Raw genomic sequence first — 4,989 nt, 5'->3', positions numbered from 1 at the left:
TGGAACATGATGGTTCGGATGAATATGGAATTATAATACTTGCTATAGTTACTATTGTATGCTTTTTAAATTGATATACCACATGTTTGGCACAGGATAGTTGCTAATCTAGAGATGGATAGTTATAATCAATTTGATAAAAGGGATCGTAATTGTATAACTAAGTCAATCACTTTTATTCAAATGTTGTCAATCTATCTCCACTTATACAGCCTTGCATGATCCTTGGAGTCGATTTATTTCTAGTTTACGACAGGTAAGTCTAGCTGAGTACCTTCTCGTACTCAGGGTTTTATTTCCCATTGTTGCAGATGGCACTATGTATCATGGTTATTGCAAGAGTTGCTTCTATCCCGCCGTGGATGAGGAGTAAGCCTTGGGCAGGCTTCCTTATTAATCCCTCTATTTGCTTTTGTGGATTGTGATCCTACTTCGGCACTGTACTAAACTATGTTGGAAACTTTATTTTCAAACTTAATTTGCTTCCGCTTTTATCTATCAAACTCAGTTTGTAATAACTTGGTTTCATACTCTGATGATGAAAATGTATCTGTGAACTTTATATAATATGTGACATGTATGTTGAATCATGTACAATCTTGGTTGTTGTAAATCGTTTATCGAGACCCGTCGTGGTACGCGACAGACTACCGGGTTTATATGGGTTCAAGTATGACAGTACGATCGCTTGCGGGCTACCATTGTACTTGTACTCTTATAAATTGGTCGGTTCTGTGACAGCTGGCATCAGAGCAAGATTCAACGTTAATTGTCACATGTGTATTTAAAACAAAAGTTTTTGTTTTCCAAAAACCCTTCTCTAGCAACTAATAGCTATATAAATAGGTATTTGAAATCTAAAGTGTGCCAATGATCACTTTCTGTATGCCCAAATTAAGGACTATTAGGTGGCTATTTAAGTACTAACATGGGGGTTTTTACTTCGTCTTCCATATGGCGTGCTATTGTATGGATGCCATTCACTTGAATGGTAATGTATGGATCAAATGCCTCTATGCCAAGGTAAGATGACGAGTGGTATGACCACAAGATATGAGCATGCGGTCGGGGAGAGTTAGCTTTGGTACAGCTATGTATGCATGCTTGCATGTGTATGTGGTGCGTATTTAATTGTGGGTTTAAACTGTTATCGGGTAGCTTTGATATGGAAGTATATGTATGGGTATACATATATGAAAGTATTTAAATTTACATTCTGCATATTTCATTATGGGTTTGGGCTGAAATGAAATTATTATGCAGGTACACTAACAACAAAACATGTAGCTCGACTAGTTACGCTATATATGAGAGAACGTGTGTATGCCACCGTGTCTACCGTTAGAAACAAATTTTTCCTAAGTTTGTGAGGACGTACGAAATGAGCATGCATCATGATAATTACCATTCACCTAATTATATTGTTCCTCCCCTTATAAATTTCTTACTTGGTTATGTAACTCTTATCTATTATGGCCTTGTCTCACAAAGTGTACATGTTGATGGTACAGATGGCAGCACCCGTCGGATGTGAGAATTTCCTGATGGTTTTTGGAACACCTACCCTCTTGTGGAGAGTTCTGCACTTTGTGGGGTACCATGAACTGCCCCTTTATCATTGGATTGAAGAGTACTTGGAAGGACAGCCATGGTACAAGGTGCGGCTCACTATATCAGCCCGCACACAACCGCCCTTCTAGCAGGAGTGGAAGGTAGAATCAGAAGGGAAGACTCCTTGGGAGGCTACCCAAGTTGAGGCCTTTGAGGTTTTGAGGCAAATCTGCCAACAACATGGGGATGCACTCACTGCTAGTGCAGCGAGTATGTTTCCTTGGGTGGATCCATCCACCACAAATTGGGAACAACATAGCCAAAATGCTTTGATCAGAGATCAGGATGAGCGAGCAGATAGCTCTAGTCCCTCCATGAATGCAATGTTTGCGGTGATGAAGATGTTTTGTGCACGCCAGGACACTAGGGATTTCTAGCAGGAATCATACACCACCTGCATGGACAAACTCATGAGAGCTGAAGCCAAGCAAAACAAGCTCAAGAAGTGTGCGCGCAAGCAAAAGAAAGCCGCAAGTAAAGCTCGATGGGAATCTGACCAAGCCTATGCAGCTTTGGGCACTCTTCATGCCCAAATGGAGCAAGTGGATCAGCAAAGGGCAGCAGCTCAAGAAGCTAGAGCTAATGATCAAGTAGTACTTGCAGGACTAAGGGAGCAGTTGGAGACCGCCCGTGTGGAGGTGTCCACAGCTAGACGTTAGCGTGATGTAGCAGAAAACCATGTCACTAACATAAGGATAGAGCAAGATAGGCACCGCGACATGAGTAACACCCAAAACCATGCTGAAAGGGGCCTACGTCAGTAGCTTGCACAGGCTCAACTTCAAGTAATGAACCTTCAGCATGAAGTGCACTATTTGAACAACCAGTTGAACCCTATCCTTGATGGGGAAGAAGATGGTCCAAATATGGAAGAAGATGAGGATGAGGAAGAGGAGGAGGTGGAGGTGGAGCTTGAGGAAGGAGATGATCCTATCTCTGACCTCGATAGTGATCATGACGATGATTAGATCGCGTAGTACTTACTAGAAGTACTTAATGTATCATCGTTGGTTATGTAATGAACTTGTAGTTTGAGTTTGGTGTTGGTGATTTTAACTATCATGTAATATTGTTATTTGCATGACTATCGCATGTTTGGTTAAAACGCTAATTCTAGTTGATCTATCTGAGCTCATGATTTGGATATTAACGTGCTATGAGTCCGATGAGCGATCAAATTGGTGGTGTCATGTTGCGAGAATGAATTGTTATGCCTCTGTTTTTATTGTGAATTTGAGAATTGTCTCCAGTAATTTCAGTTTGGCAAGATTATAATTCATCTGCAATCTTGTGGCATCAACCAATAATCGCTTATTGTTGCAACTTTGCAGATGACGCGCACCCATGCAGGAGCTAGTAGTAGCCATGATGGCAATGGTGATGACTTACCACCACCGCCACCATCGTCCGCTCAGGAGTTCTTTGCCCAGTTCTTGGGGAGCCAAAGGACAATGGAAGAAGCTCTGTGCCTTATTGCGTAGAACACCGCTCGTGGCCACCCACAGCAACAAGGGGCCAAGCCAAATTAGCACAGTACATTCAAGGAGTTTCTAGATACAAAGCCTCCTATCTTCAAGGTGGTTGAGGAACCACTACAGGCTAACGAGTGGCTCAACACCATTGAGCAGAAGTTTCGTCTGCTAAGGGTCACCGAGCATCTGAAGGCTAAGTATGCTTCTTACCAGCTGCAAGGACCAGCAGGGATCTGGTGGGCACATTTCTTGTCATCACTACATGCTAATGCGCGAGTGACATGGGAGCAGTTCAAGTTGGCTTTTCAGGGACATCATATTCCCCCGGGCCTAATGCACATGAAAGCGGCTAAATTTATGAGGCTCACTCAAGGAATGAAGACCCTCATAGAATATATGCACGCATTCAACAACCTGTCTAGGTATGCTCTAGGTTTTGTGGATACTGAGGAGAAGAAGATAGAGAGCTTCAAGCGGGGTCTAAGCACTAAACTGATGAAGACCATGGCCAATTCCAAGTGCACTACTTACAATGAGTTTATTAGTGATGCTTTGACCCAAGAAAACCACAATAACATGCATATGGCTACTAAGGGTCGCAAGAGGGCATTTGAGGTAGGTGCCTCCGGATCTTCATAGTCAAGAGCGCCTATCATAGCTAGGCCACAATTCCGTCCACCTACACCCAAGTTTAGGCCTCCACCACCTAAAGCTCAGAATAGTAGGCCACAAAAACCATTCCGTAAGGCATTCACTATTGCCTTACCAAAAGGAACTGGCAGTCAGGGGAGCTCCACAGGACCTAGGAGTAATCAACCATGTTTCAACTGCAATCAAGTGGGTCATTGGGCCAAGGAATGCCCTCACCCCAAGAAGAATGGCAACCCAAATCAGAACAATCAGAGGCAGGCAAACACAAGGGCACATCCAGGATATGTACATTATACCACTGTTGAGGAAGTGCCCGCTGGAGAAGTTGTCATGGTTGGTATGTTTCTCATCAACAAGCATCCCGCTGTTGTTTTATTTGATTCGGGAGCTTCTCATTCATTTATGAGTCAAGCATTTGCATCTAGACATGATCAAGAAATAATTGAAGTAAGCAAAGGGGGTTATAATATAAGTTCAGCAGGGCAACTATTTCTACAAATAAGATAGTCAAAAATGTGCTCATCTCTATAAGAGGGAGGGAGTATACAACGGATTTGATAATATTGCCTAGGTTATCGATAAGTGTAATCTTAGGCAAGAATTGGATGAAGGATCATGGTGTTCTCATTGACACTAGCACTCATACTATTATGTTGAGAGAACCCACGGGAGGGAATGCTTTTCTAGTACCACTCTCCCACAATTTTGAACTCCAACATTTAGCTTGTGCTATCCAAACCACCACCCTTTGTGATATCCCCATGGTTTGTGAGTTTTCGGATGTATTTCTAGAGGAATTACCAGGCTTACCACCTGATAGGGATGTGGATTTTAAGATTGAGTTAGTGCCAGGTACGGCACCCATCTCAAGAAGGCCCTATAGAATGCCACCCAATGAGTTAGCAGAACTTAAGATTCAGTTATAGGATCTGTTGGACAAGGGTCTTATCCAACCTAGCTCATCTCCGTGGGGATGTCTAGCATTGTTTGTGAAAAAGAAGGACAAGTCACTGAGAATGTGTGTAGATTATAGACCACTCAATGCTATGACCATCAAGAACAAATACCTGTTGCTCCGCATCGAGCTTTTGTTCGATCAGCTAGCGAACGCAAAGGTATTCTCCAAAATTGACTTGAGATCAGGCTACCATCAGATAAAGATCAAACCAGAGGACATACCTAAAACTGCTTTCTCTACTAAGTATGGCTTGTATGAGTATTTGGTTATGTCTTTCGGACTAACAAATGCTCCAAC

This window comes from Miscanthus floridulus, chromosome 1, assembly GCF_019320115.1.
Source record: "Miscanthus floridulus cultivar M001 chromosome 1, ASM1932011v1, whole genome shotgun sequence".
NCBI lineage: Eukaryota > Viridiplantae > Streptophyta > Magnoliopsida > Poales > Poaceae > Miscanthus > Miscanthus floridulus.
This window is presented reverse-complemented; position numbering follows the sequence as displayed.